The sequence below is a fragment of the Myotis nattereri genome (genome assembly GCF_964212035.1).
Source record: "Myotis nattereri genome assembly, chromosome: 15".
In the NCBI taxonomy this organism is placed as follows: Eukaryota; Metazoa; Chordata; class Mammalia; order Chiroptera; family Vespertilionidae; genus Myotis; species Myotis nattereri.
In genome coordinates, this window is record NC_138090.1 from 39,092,707 (window position 1) to 39,107,186 (window position 14,480).

Sequence of the window (14,480 nt, forward strand, 5' to 3'; positions counted from 1 at the left end):
CCTCACAAACAAGGGTTCTTTTGATCCTCACTCCCCATTAGCACCCCTGACATGCAGGTGTGACAGTGGGAACTGTAAGGATTGCTTCTGTAAATGCGGACTCTGACTAATAAGCAGCTTGTAAGTAAACAGCACGTTTGTATCAGAATCCTAGGGACTAACTTCAGAAGATGCAGACTCGGACCTTCTGTTGTCCCAGTTCTGGGAGATTTGCTGACCTTCAAACATGGAGCCAGGATGATGAGCACAGGATGACGTGGAGCCAGGATGATGAGCACAGGATGACATGGAGCCAGGATGACGAGCACAAGATGACATGGAGCCAGGATGACGAGCACAAGATGACATGGAGCCAGGATGACGAGCACAAGATGACATGGAGCCAGGATGACGTGGAGCCAGGATGACGTGGAGCCAGGATGATGAGCACAGGATGACGTGGAGCCAGGATGATGAGCACAGGATGACATGGAGCCAGGATGATGACATGGAGCCAGGATGACATGGAGCCAGGATGATGACATGGAGCCAGGATGACATGGAGCCTGGATGACGAGCACAAGATGACATGGAGCCAGGATGACGAGCACAAGATGACATGGAGCCAGGATGACGAGCACAAGATGACATGGAGCCAGGATGACGTGGAGCCAGGATGACGTGGAGCCAGGATGATGAGCACAGGATGACGTGGAGCCAGGATGATGAGCACAGGATGACATGGAGCCAGGATGATGTGGAGCCAGGATGATGAGCACAGGATGACATGGAGCCAGGATGACATGGAGCCAGGATGACGTGGAGCCAGGATGATGAGCACAGGATGACGTGGAGCCAGGATGATGAGCACAGGATGACATGGAGCCAGGATGACGTGGAGCCAGGATGACGTGGAGCCAGGATGATGAGCACAGGATGACATGGAGCCAGGATGACATGGAGCCAGGATGACGTGGAGCCAGGATGATGAGCACAGGATGACGCGCACAGACATCACCCTGGGTGTGCAGGTCCTTATCGGAATGGATGCTCTGGCCTGCGCGTAGGGAACCTTCCAACCCTCCCCTTGGTCTCTTTGTTGTGCTTTCCCTCTCCCTCCCCATCAAACCTCTGCCTGCACTCAGACAGGGAGATGGGCTTTGTGACAAGAGTCCCCCATCTCCTCCGTGACTGACACTTGAATAAAACCTCTTTCCTTTTTCACTAGCACTTGGTTTGCAGGGTTGGCAGGCAGCAGAACTTGGCTCCAGTTACACTGTGTCCCACATACGCCTTCCCGGGCCAACATGAGAAAAGGCGCTGATGCGTTGTACTGGGTGTCTGCTGCTCTGCGAGCCCAGCATCCCCTGCCTCTTTTTCTGGAATCACCCCTTACCCCTCACCCCCATATGTTTTCAGGATCCACCTTATTCTCAAGCCATGCAGCTCTGGCAGGGCTGGCTTCTCACCACACTCCAGGGAAGGACGGCCGACCCAGATGAGCACTGGGAGCAGCGCAGTTCCTGACACACCCCATTCGGGGCCTGGAGACGGGACTGGGCTTCTCTTTCCTGGGGCTGGCCTGGCGGGATGTGAGCAGGGAGTGGCAGGGGAGACCCTGCCTGAGAAGGAGGACAGCGTGGGGCTGAGAAGAGCCAGGTGATGGGGAAAGAGACAAGATTCCCAGGAACAGAGCCCCTCCACAGGGAGGTGCTGGCAATCAGACTTGTACATGAAAGGAGCCGATGGTGCCCTGGGACGGCAGCTCCCTTGGTTAGAGCGCCGCAGGGGGTGGGATCCACTCTGGTCGGGCACATACAAGCATGAGCCAATGAACGCATAGAAGATGGAGCAACAAATCGATATTTCTCTCTCTAAAAATCAATAAATAAAGCCCTGGCTGGTGTGGCTCAGTGCTGAGAGCGGCGGCCCACGCATTAATCAGATTTGATTCCCTGTCGTCGGGAAGAGGACGTACCTGGGTTGCAGGATCAATCCCAGACCCAGTAGGGGCCATGCAGGAGGCAACCAATCGATGTGTCAATCTCATATCTCTCTCTCTCTCTCTCCCTCCCTCCCTCTCTCTCTCTCTCTTTTCCTCCCGCCCTCCCTCCTCCCTTCCACTCTCTCTAAAAGAAAAATCTATAGAAAAAGTATCTTCAGGTGAGGATTGCTTTTTAAAAATCAATTTAAAGCCGAAACCGGTTTTGCTCAGTGGATAGAGCGTCGGCCTGCGGACTGAGGGGTCCCAGGTTCGATTCCGGTCAGGGGCATGTACCTTGGTTGCGGGCACATCCCCAGTGGGAGATGTGCAGGAGGCAGCTGGTCGATGTTTCTCTCTCATCGATGTTTCTAACTATCTCTCTCCTTTCCTCTCTGTAAAAACTCAATAAAATATATATAAAAAAATCAATTTAAAGATATTAACAAATAAATTCTGCTCTTTTTCCCACTTTTTATTTTAGTTAATTTCATTTCATTTTTGCTCTATTTATTTTGTTTTCTCGTTAGCAACCAAAGAACCCTTCCCAATTCACTGGCATGAGTGCTGCAGCAGCGCACCAGCCTGTGGGTCCCCTGCGGGTAAGATCTGAGAGATCGCCCTGGTGCCAGTTTCCTCCGTTCCCATCCTCGCCGCTTTATCGCACCAGCAAAGTGCAGATGTTTGGCTTTACCAAGTTAAGGCTGCACTTGAGCCACCTTGTGATAGCAAAAACCTGAAAACTCAAATATCCATTGTCCGCCAAATGAGAAAATTCATACAATGAGAAGACAACACAGAAGTGAACATTGGATGAACTACAGCTACAACGTGGGGGCGAATCTTAGAAACATAATGTTGAGTGAAAGAACAATCCTCAGAAGAATACTGTTCTTTAAAAAGTACTTACTGCTCCATCATCATCTCATACACCGAAAGGTTGCAGGTTCGCTCCCCAGTTGGGCCCATAGGGGAGGCAACTGACTGAAGATTCACTCTCTCCCCCTTCCTCTCTAAAATCAATGAAAAATGGCCTGACTGGTGTAGCTCAGTGGTTGAGCATCAACCTATGGACCAGGAGGTCACAGTTCAATTCCTGGTCAGGGCACATGCCCGGTTCTGGGCTCCATACCCGGTAGGGAGCATGTAGGAGGCAGCTGATCAATGGTTCTCTCTCATCATTGATGTTTCTATCTCTCACTCCCTCTCCCTTTCTCTCTGAAATCAATAAAAATATATGTAAAAAGTAAAAAATGAAATCAATAACAAACATATCCTCAGGTGAGAATTAAAAATAAATAAATAAAAGTACTTATTGCCCAAAAAAATTTTTTTTATTATTTTTTTTTATAAAAATATGGAACGCTTCACGAATTTGCATGTCATCCTTGCGCAGGGGCCATGCTAATCTTCTCTGTATCGTTCCAATTTTAGTATATGTGCTGCCAAAGCGAGCACTCAAAAAATTTTTAAACATAAAATTAGACAAAATGGTGCAATGAACCCTCACATCCCCCTTTTCCAGCTTCAATGATAGTTAACTTAAGCAAATCTAGCTTTACTTATACCCCACCCCACCCCCATATCATTTTGAAGCAAATCTCAGACATCATTTTAACTCCTCAGTAATTATTTCAATATATTTATCTAAAAATATGAAAACAAAGAAAACCATAACCTGAATACCAGTATCACACCAAAATAATTATTCATATACAATAATCTCTTAAAATCATTAGTCAGTTGGTATCCACATTTTCTTTTTTTTGTTAATCCTCACCCAAGGATATATTTTCCAATGACTTTTATAGATTGGAAGGGCAGGAGGAGGAAGAGGAGGAGGAAGAAAAGGAGGCGGAGGAGGAGGAGGAGGAGAAGAGAGAGAGAGAGTCTGATGTGAGAGAGACACATTGGTTGCCTCCCGCACATGCCCCAACCCGGGCTGGGCATCAAACCCACAACAGAGGTATATGCTCTTGACTGGGAATCGAACCTGCAACCCTTTGGTCCAAGGGCTGACACTCTGACCATTAAGCCAAACTGATCAGTGCCATATCTTCAACTGTCTCATCCTATCTAATAAAACAGAAACATGGTAATTGGCATACGACCACTACCCTTCCCATTGGCTAATCAGTGAGATATGCAAATTAACTGACAGCCAAGATGGCGGCCGGCAGCCAGGCAGCTGGAAACTAACATGAGGCTTGCTTGCTTCAGTGATGGAGGAAGCCAAAGCTTCCCCGCCTGCCTTGCCGGCCTCTCAGCTGCACTCTAAGCAACTATGTTACAAAAATAGAAGCTAAACAAAACCCCAGGCTTCAGCCAGCAGGACCGCAACATTGTTTCAAATACAGAAGGGTAAACAAAGGCCAGAAACCTGCTTTCAGCAGTGGAAGTCTCATAGCTGGAGCGGAGCCTCAGAGCTAAAGCTGGCCCAGAACGAAAAAAAAAAAGGAAAAAAGGAGCAGTTGGGAGCTTCAGTCACCCGTCAGCCTGAAAACGGCCATCAGCCCCTCACCCAGGTTGGCCAGGCACCCCAGTGCAGACCCCCACCCTGAAGGGTGTGTGACCAGCTGCAAACAGCCATCATTCCCTCACCCAGGCTGGCCAGGCACTCCAGTGGGGACCCCCACCCTGATCCAGGACACCCTTCAGGGCAAACCAGCTGGCCCCCACCCGTGCACCAGGCTTCTATCCTATATAGTAAAAGGGTAATATGCCTCCCAGCACTGGGATCAGCGGAGCCATGAGGCCTCCTGGCACCGGGATCAGCGTGACAGGGGGCAGCGACCAAACCCCCCTGATCAGCCCTGCTCTGTGTGTGACAAGGTGCGGCGCCCCAATCCCCCCCCTACCCCCCACGGGCCCTGCTCTGTGTGTGACGGGGTAGAGCCATAACCTCCCCATCAGCCCTGCCCTGAGTGTGACAGTGGCAGCGCCCCAACCCCCTGATCCGCCCTGCTCTGTGTGTGACAGGGGGCGGTGCCCCAACTCCCCTATCGGCCCTACTCTGTGAGTGACAGGGGGGAGCTCCTCAACCCCCTGATCAGCCCTGCTCTGTGCGTGACAGGGGGGAGCTCCCCAACCCCCCGATCGACCCTGCTCTGAGCCCGACCAGGGGCTGCACCTAGGGATTGGGCCTGCCCTCTGCCACCCAGGAGCAGGCCTAAGCCAGCAGGGCGTTATCTCCCGAGGGGTCCCAGACTGCGAGAGGGCACAGGCCGGGCTGAGGGACCCCCCCTCCCCCCTGAGTGCACAAATTTTTGTGCACCGGGCCTCTAGTCCTATATAATAAAAGGCTAATATGTAAATAGACCGAACAGCACAACAACCAGAACAACTGAACAATCGAACAACTGGTTGCTATGACATGCGCTGACCACCAGGAGGCGTGTGCAGAAAATGGCCGGCGTTGGCCGCCATGGGATGGTGGAGCAGGTGAGCAGGAGCACCAGACCAAGCAGGGCGCTGGTTGCTGTCATCAGAGTGAATCTCTGGTGGTTACTGAGAATTCTTTGCTCCCGCATGCTGCAGTCCCACCTGGTGCTCACATCTGCTGCCGGCACCAGTCCCGATCACTCAGCATCACCAGCGGGTGTGAGTGGAGGATGCTGGCCCTGATCACCCCTGAGGGAGTCTCCACTTCCCTCTGCTCCTGAGAGGCAATCAGGGCAGCAGCTGCCGCTCACACCCACTGACAGGGCTGGCCCTGCTCGCACCTGCTGCTGGTGCTGGCCCCAATTGCTGTGCACTGTCAGCGGGCGCGAGCGGAGCTGGCATCATCAGTGCATGAGGGTGGCGGCGGTGGCGGGAGTGGGGCTGCCAGCTGACAGGGGACTGGGGGCCATGGTGGGAGGGGCTGGGGAGGTGTGGAGAATAGGCCCCTGTGCTTACTGCAGCCTCGCAGCCCACAATTCCTTTCAAGGTGCATGAATTCATGCACTGGGCCCCTACTCTATAATAATAAAAGTGTAATATGCAAATTGACCTAACAACTGAACAGCAGAATGACTATCCAGATGACCTTCCAGATGACCACGCTATCACATGCACTGGTGCCAGGCCAGCCAAGGTAGGTGTGATGCAATTGGTCAGGGGGGCCTTGCCATCACCCCATGATCACCCCACAGAGGGAGGCCCAGGTCACCCCTCTGCAGGGCAACTGATGGGCGGGCTCCATGATCAACTGCCCCAAAGAGGGTGGCCCAGGCCACCCTCTGCATAGTGATCAATCGCAGACCCCCAGCCAGGTGGGTGGGGCCTCTGGGCTGACAGCCACAGAGGGAGGCCCAGGCCACCAGCCAGCAATGCTGTGGCTGGTGTACGGGGCCAGCCAGCGATTGCCCCGCAGAGGGAGGTCCAGGCCAGCCAAGCGATCACCCATGCCTGTCGCCCACAGAGGGAGGCAACCAGTGGCAGCGGGAGGCAGGGGGGCAGCACGGCACAGATGGCAAGCAGTGGCAGCGGCGGGGGCAGGGCCAGCTGCCAGCAGCCAGGGGGAAGGAAAGCCCTGATAGGCCAGGCCTAGAGGCCATACCTAAGGGGTCTCGGATTGTGAGAGGGCGTAGGCCAGGCTGAGGGACACCTCCCCCCATGCACGAATTTTGTGCACCGGGCCTCTAGCAGATGCTATAAAATTGTTAGTAATTTATTTGAATCAAAGTCCAAATAATGTAGATTTCCTGCAATCCATTGACATATCTCTTAAATCTCTTTTAATCTGTAACAGCGATTTTCAACCAGTGTGCCATAAGAATTTTGTTAAACATGCAGTACCTGACTATTTAGTCAGGGGCACTGCCCTCTTTTCCCTTAGCTTGTCAAATAAAAAAATGACAACAGCCAACATAACAGTAGCCATCCAATGTGAATGAATCAAAATTATATTATTTTTTTTGTCAGATTGGCAAAAAATGTATTTTTGATGTGCAGCAGAATATCAGCAATTAGTTTATGTATGCCATGAGATGAAAAAGGTTGAAAAATCTCTCTCTATCAGGTTATTTTCTTTCAGCCTTACCCCCCCCCCCCCCCCCAGTTTTTTGCTGAAGACCTGGATCATTTGTCCCAGAGTTTCCTAGTCTGGCTCTGGCTGGTGATGCACCCTCTAGTGGCATGTAGCGTGTGCCTCTGTCTCCTGTCACCCCTGTACATTGAGTATTAGCTCTAGATACTTCCTCTGTTGCAGGCTCAGTTTTTGGACAAGACGACATCCTAGGAGGTGCTTGGCTTTTCCACCTGGTCTGCATTTGAGGTGTTAGCATAGGTGATCGCCACCTACACCCACTGAGTCAAGATGGGTGTGGTAAAATGGTGATGTTCTATTTCTAGTGTTTCACCTTCACATAGTGGCTGGATTCCTATCTAATAATAGACAAACATGGTAATTGACCGTACCTTCGCTACACCTCCCATGGGCTAATCAGAGCAATATGCAAATTAACCACCAGCAAAGATGGTGGCTAATTTGCATACTGCAGGCAGGGCTGGCCAGCTCAAGCCCCCATCCGGGCCCCTGTGTGTGGCCCTGGGCGGCGGGGCTTAGGTGGTACAATTGTGCCACCTAAGTCCTGCCCCCAGCAGGGACCCCCGTGTGCCGTCCAAGCCCCATGCCGCCTAAGCCCTGGCCCCAGCCGGGACCCCATGACAATCCCAGAGCAGGAAAGTGCAGCCAGCAGACAGCCCCCAGGTGGGCCTGCTCCTGGGTCGCCATGGCAACCCCAGAGCAGGAAAGTTCTGCACAGACAGCATCCAGCAGGGCCTGTCCCCAGGTCTCTGAGGTGATCCGGCGATCTGTGAGCAGGAAAATGCGGCCTGCAGGCAGCACCCCACCCTGGCCAGAGCTCAAGGGAGAGAACAAAACGCAGTGGAGGCCTGGAGCCTGAGAGATCAACACAGAGGGGCGCCTGCTCCAAGCCTCCACGGTGTGGCTGGGGGCAGGCCCCCAGCAGACACACACACACACACACACACACACACACACACACACACAGCGCCTGCTCTGAGCCTCCAATGCGGCTAGGGGCAGGCCACCAGCGGGGACACACACACACACACACACACACACACACACACGGGAAGCCTGCTCCGAGCCTCTGCTGCCAGACTGTGGCCGTCAGTACGACATCCACTATCCACTGAGACCTCCCGGACTGTGAGAGGAGCAGGTTGGGCTGAGGGAACCCCAACCCCTAGTGCACGAATTTCGTGCACCGGGCCTCTAGTGTTATATAAAGGGACACTTCCCTTTATCTGCCATTTAGTTGCCCTGAGGTATGGTGCATAAAAGGAAAAAGGTGACTTCCTTGATCCTCTCCTTTATTTACCACTTGTCAGAGCAACACTTGTTTATTAAAAAAAAAAAAATGTGTCAGAATTCCTTTTAAGAGTTTTTATTGCCGAAACCGGTTTGGCTCAGTGGATAGAGCATCGGCCTGCGGACTGAAGGGTCCCAGGTTCGATTCTGGTCAAGGGCATGTACCTGGGTTGCGGGCACATCCCCGGTGGGAGATGTGCAGGAGGCAGCTGATCGATGTTTCTCTCTCACTGATGTTTCTAGCTCTCTGTCTCTCTCCCTTCCTCTCTGTAAAAAATCAGTAAAAAATATTTTTTTAAAAAAATTAAAAAAAAAATAAGAGTTTTTATTGCAACAAACTACCTGGTAGTGAGGTTGTGTGAGGAGAAAACCTACCTTCAATTCTTGGCAGCTAGTGATATCTTCCAACAAGAACTGACACCTGACAGATTAACCTGGCTTAAACCTGGTGTGTTGGGAGGCCAGAGTGCTGGAGAATGAAGGCCCCGCAGCGGGAGTCAGAGCTGAGACCCGACCAGCCGACTGTAGAGACAGAGCAGTCCTTGGTGATGATTGATGGCAGGCAGGGACAAGATGGGCTCGCAGCCTGTTCTATAATTCTGACGGAGTCCCAGCAGGCTAGCCTTCTAGGCGCTCTTAACTCGCCTGTCATAAAAGGTGCCCTCGAGGTAAACTTGCCCACCTCCTTGAGGTCCATATTCAGGTAGCTGTTTCGCTGGCATCGGGGACCAGGATCCTTCTGCACTACTGACTGAATGCAGGACCATTTAGAGCTCAAGCCTTGGGCGCCACTAACAGGAAACACTGTTCAAACAAGGGTGGGAGGTGTTTACAATACTTTAGACAATATTGCTTGCTATCAATTTCACCAACAATACCCCATTTTTAACACACACTATGCTAATTATTAAGACACTTAATACACAAATGAAAACTCATTTCTAACACTCATCATGAAAATTAATGAAGCCTCTGCTGTTTCCCAGAGATAAGCAGTTGAACCCTTGCAGTAATTACCTACTTGTTGATCAGATGCTGGCTGACTATTCTGGAAGTGTGTATTCCAGCTCAGGTCAACAGGTGACCCCAGAGCGTGACGTAAATGACACATATTTATATCACTCGTGTATTAGGTTGAGTCCCTTAGAAACAGATTGAAAAACAAAGAGCTGCCTGCAGAGGGTGATTGGGGAATGGCCTCAGGCAACATCCCCACAAGGAAGTGAGGGGAACCGGACTGGACAGAGGAAAGCCCACAGGACCATCTGGAGGGAAGGAAGCTTCAGATAATGCTCTCGGGAGCTCTGGGGCTGGGGCAGCTGCTCACTAAGGCAGGGGCCAGGCCTCTGCATCCTGGAGCCCTGTGTCATGGTCATGGGCTATCCCCCGGAGGAGCACAACGATGGATAAGGCAATTCTCTGAGGGACGCAGCTGTGAGTGGGAGCTGCCCCAAGCCCAGCATCTCCCAGCTCTGTCCACTGAGGGCCTGTCTGGGGGCCTTTTCTCTAAGCTTGTGATGATTTCAAAATCAGAACAAATATTACTAAAAATACAGAGCACTGATTATTAGAGAACTAGAGGCCCGGTGCACAAAATTCATGCACGGAGGTGAGGGGGTCCCTCAGCCCCGCCTGAACCCTCTGCAATTCGGGACCCCTACACCTTTTTCTTATCTAGCTAACCTCTTCACATTTAAAAAAATTAACTGAAATACCACCTACTCTAGGAAATCCTCTTTGAATAAATCTCTTTACAATCCCTATTAAGTATTTTCATAGTATATCATTCTTTTTCTTTAACAGCAACGTAGAGTGGATGCAGTGTGCTTCTCATTCTTGCATCTGAATTTTTTCTTCTTGCTCTTGTAATAGCAAAGCTTATCCAATTTACATTTGCCCTTTAAGAGCTTATATTTGGTTCAGTTTCTAGTTGGCTCCCTGCTTTTTTTTTTTAAGCAATAAGTTTGGGTTGTGATAGCAAGCCTCACTTGTAATCAAGCCTGTAGGTCCCCCTATCTGAATATTTCTATAATACCTATCACTTTAGCATACCAGAGATTGTGTTCATTTATAGAAAATAACAATAAATGTCACCTGATCATTTGCTCTTCTAGTAATATTTTATAGCAAGATGTGTTATTCTAGTAATTTAACTATTACAAAACTGAGGCGTGCAGAAATAAATCACATTGAACAATAAAGAATGGCTCAAATATCAAAGCACAGTACCCTTAGGGCCTCCCTTGCCCTGTGCCTCAGATATCATAGCATAGTACACAGTTCACATGGAACTCAGTTTCCTTTAAAATAGGAAGGTATCCCATACTCATGAAGCAGCTACTTCCACACATATTTTTTTTTATTTAATTCACAGCACATACTCTTTGTACTAATTGTTGGGAAATCATCCTAGCAATTGCCTCTGTTCCTCTCTGTATTGTTGCCTTACATTCTGATGTCATTACTGCGCTTTTATCAGCCACTCGCTCTAATAAGATTGTGAATTATTTAAGGGCAGAGATCATGACTTGAGCTTGTGTGTTCCCTGTCATGGTGCCTAGATAAATACTCAGATGCCACCCAGTCCAAATGACTGTGATGAGAGAGGCCCACCGTTGCTGGAGACCTCTGATTTTTACTTAAGGGGCCTCTCTTGTTCTGCGCCTTCACAGAGGGGTGAGTAGTGGCTGAGGGAATTTGAGGAAACCCCAGACAGAATTCTCCTCCTAAAAGATTTTGCTAAGCTGGTGCCCGGGACCACTGAGCATTTGTCCAATTAAAACCCCGACACACAGCAATAACAAAGGCACTGGTCTCCTACTGCTAATGCCTAGGGATCAAACCCCAGCCTGAAGGAACTCACCCCCGCAGTCAGGACCCGGTGCTGGGTGGACCTGGGATGGTGCTCCTAACTCTGGAAAGAGGGAGACTTCCTATGGCTGCAGGCTAGAGGCCCCGGACTCTGCGCCACCCACCCGAACAGGTCCATAGCGCAGGCTGGTCAGCAGAATGGCTTCTTCACCTGGGATCGCAGGGAGGCGTGGCCTGTTTGCCCCGAGAGCAACTGGGGGAGGCCTGGCCTGTTCACCCCACCAGTGATCGCAGGGAGGCCTGCTCTGTTCGCCCCATGATCAATCGCAGGGAGGCCTGGCCTGCTCACCCCACCAGTAATTGCAGGGAGGCCTGTTCTGTTCGCCCGGCGATCATTTGCAGGGAGGCCTGTTCTGTTCGGTACACGATCGATGTGGGGCAGCCTGGCCTGGCCTGTCCACCCCCATGATGGGTGCGGGGCTGGGGGGCATGGATCCAGGCCACTGCTTGGCACCAGTGCATGCGCAAGCGGCCACGGGGTGGGAACATTCGCTTGGCACCTGTGCCCATAGGCCCGGAGTGGCTGGGGGCATTCTGGGAACCCAGCTGCTCAGGGCCTACAGGCTAGGAGCAGCCTGGGTCCCGAGGATGTTCCCGGGACCCAGGCTGCTGGCGCCTACATATGCAAATTAGCCGCCATCTTTGTTAGGTTAATTTGCATACTCTCCTGTTTGGCTGGTTAGAGTAGCAAAGGTATGGTCAATTTACATGTTCGTCTATTATTAGGTAAGACTAGGTAAGATTTTTTTTTTCTCAAAATGGCGACCAGCAGGAAGGTAGGGAGGGAGAGAGTGTGAGAGCGCAAGGAAGTGATAGAGGAGTATGTGGATGCGTGTGGTGTGTGTGTATGAGCCGGCAGTCAGGACCCGGCGCTGGGTGGACCTGGGCTGGTGCTCCTAACTCTGGGGAGAGGGAGACTTCCTATGGCTGCAGGCTAGAGGTCCTGGACTCTGCTCCACCCACCCGAACAGGTCCATAACGCAGGCTGGTCAGCAGAACAGTTTCTTCTCCTGGGGTCGCAGGGAGGCTTGGCCTGGCCTATTCGCCCCATAATGGGCGCCAGGCTGGGGGGCATGAATCCAGGCCGCTGCTTGGCACCAGCGCATGCGCAAGGGGCCACAGGGCAAGAACATCTGCTTGGCACCTGCACCCGTAAGCCCGGAGTGGCTGTGGGTGTTCTGGGACCCCAGCTGCTCAGGGCCTATGTGTGGACCTACAGACTAGGAGCAGCCGGAGTCTGAAGATGTTCTCAGAACCCAGGCCACTTGGCGGCCTGTGTATGCAAATTACCCCGCCATCTTTGTTGGGTTAATTTGCATACTCTCCTGATTGGCTGGTGAGCTAGCGAAGGGATGGTCAATTTACACGTTTCTCTCTCTTTTTTTTAAAATATATTTTTTATTGATTAAGATATTACATATGTGTCCTTGTTCCCACGTTACCCCCTACTCGCCCCCCCCACCCTTCCACCCCCCCGCTCATGCCCTCACCCCCCGTTGTCCGTGTCCATTGGTTAGGCCTATATGCTTGCATATAAGTCCTTTGGTTGATCTTTCCCCCTTACCCCCACCCTCCCCTACCTTCCCTCCAAGGCCCGACAGTCCAATCAATGCCTCTCCGTCTCTGGATCAGTCCTTGTTCATCAGTTTATGCTGTTCATTATATTCCACAAATGAGTGAGATCATGTGGTATTTATCCGCTCCCCAGTTCCATCCATGCTGTGGCAAATGGTAAGAGTTCCTTTTTCTTCTTCCTCTTCTTAAAGGATACCTTTCAGCATTTCATATAATGCTGGTTTGGTGGTGATGAACTCCTTTACCTTTTTCTTATCTGTGAAGCTCTTTATCTGACCTTCTATTCTGAATGATAGCTTTGCTGGATAAAGTAATCTTGGTTGTAGGTTCTTGCTATTCATCACTTTGAATATTTCTTGCCATTCTCTTCTGGCCTGCAAAGTTTCTGTTGAGAAATCAGCTGACAGTCATATGGGTACTCCCTTGTAGGTAACTAACTGTCTTTCTCTTGCCGCTTTTAAGATTCTCTCTTTGTCTTTTGCTCTTGGCATTTTAATTATGATGTGTCTTGGTGTGGTCCTCTTTGGATTCCTTTTGTTTGGGGTTCTCTGCGCTTCCTGGACTTGTAAGTCTATTTCTTTGACCAGGTAGGGGAAGTTTTCTGTCATTATTTCCTCAAATAGATTTTCAATATCTTGCCCTCTTTCTTCTTCTGGTACCCCTATAATTCTGATGTTGGTACGCTTGAAGTTGTCCCAGAGGCTCCTTACACTTTCTTCATATTTTTGGAATCTTTTTTCTTTTTCGGTTGGGTATTTTTTGTTTCTTTGTATTTCAAATCTTTGACTTGATTCTTGGGATCCTCTGGTCGGCTGTTGGGAGTCTGTATAATATTCTTTATTTCAGTCAGTGTATGCTTAATTTCTAGTTGGTCTTTTTTCATATCCTCCAGGGTCTCACTAAATTTGTCGGCAGTTTCCATAAAATTCTTGAAAAACCTTATAAACATGGTTTTGAACTCTATATCTAGTAGTTCGCTTTCCTCCATTTCTGTCATTTGTGATCTGTTTCTTTGTCTCCGCATTTTTTTTTTACTTCCCTGTGTTGGTAGAGTGGTTTTGTGTGCTAGGTGTCCTGTAGGGCCCAGTGGCTCAGCCTCCCCCGTTACCTGAGGTGGACACTCTTGGTGCACCCCCTTGTGGGTTTTGTGCAGTTTTGTTGTAGTTATGCCTTGATTGTTGTAGGATCACTGGGAGGAATTGACCTCCAGGCCAATTGGCAGTGAGAATCGGCTGTGTCTGCAGTGGGAGAACTTCTGTGCTGAAGACACCCTTCTGGGGCAAGACTTGCTTCAGTGGGGCTTTGGTGCTCACTGAGTCTGCCCCCTGAGTGTGTCCCTTATGGATCTGAGGAGTTGTAATCCGGATGGCCCCCCTCTGACCACTGGGTACACTGGCTCTTGGAGGTTACCCAGCAGGAGCTATGAAGAGAACTGCAGATTCCCCTTCCTTTTTTGGAGTTTGGAGGTGCCCTGATGAGGCCCAGCTGTGAAGCAATGCAAGCTGCTGTGGGGCCTTGGGCCTTCTCTTGGAAGTTCTGGGTCTGTGGCCCAGCTGCAGTTTGTTAGGTAATTTTCAGGTTGCAAAGGGCCAGGGCATTCATATGCAAAAGCCTCTGCTGTAGCCTGGGTGGGGCGGGGTCTCAGGGAATCAAAGGGCGGAGCAAGCAGCTATGGCGGATTCTCAGCCCTACCCTAAGGGGCCACGCACATCTCAGTGTCCTGATAATTTAATTGCTGCAAGCACCTCTGAGGGA

At 50.6% G+C, this 14,480-nt stretch overlaps 1 pseudogene across 1 annotated transcript in view; it reads left to right on the forward strand.

Moving 5' to 3' along the window:
• Positions 1 to 947: 947 nt before the first annotated feature.
• LOC308530572 (protein MEMO1-like) overlaps positions 948 to 14,480 on the forward strand; it is a 40,419-nt pseudogene continuing 26,886 nt past the window's right edge. Inside the window, exon 1 of the transcript in view lies at positions 948 to 1,042. The product of the transcript in view is annotated as a protein MEMO1-like (transcript). The remainder of the gene's footprint in view (positions 1,043 to 14,480) is intronic.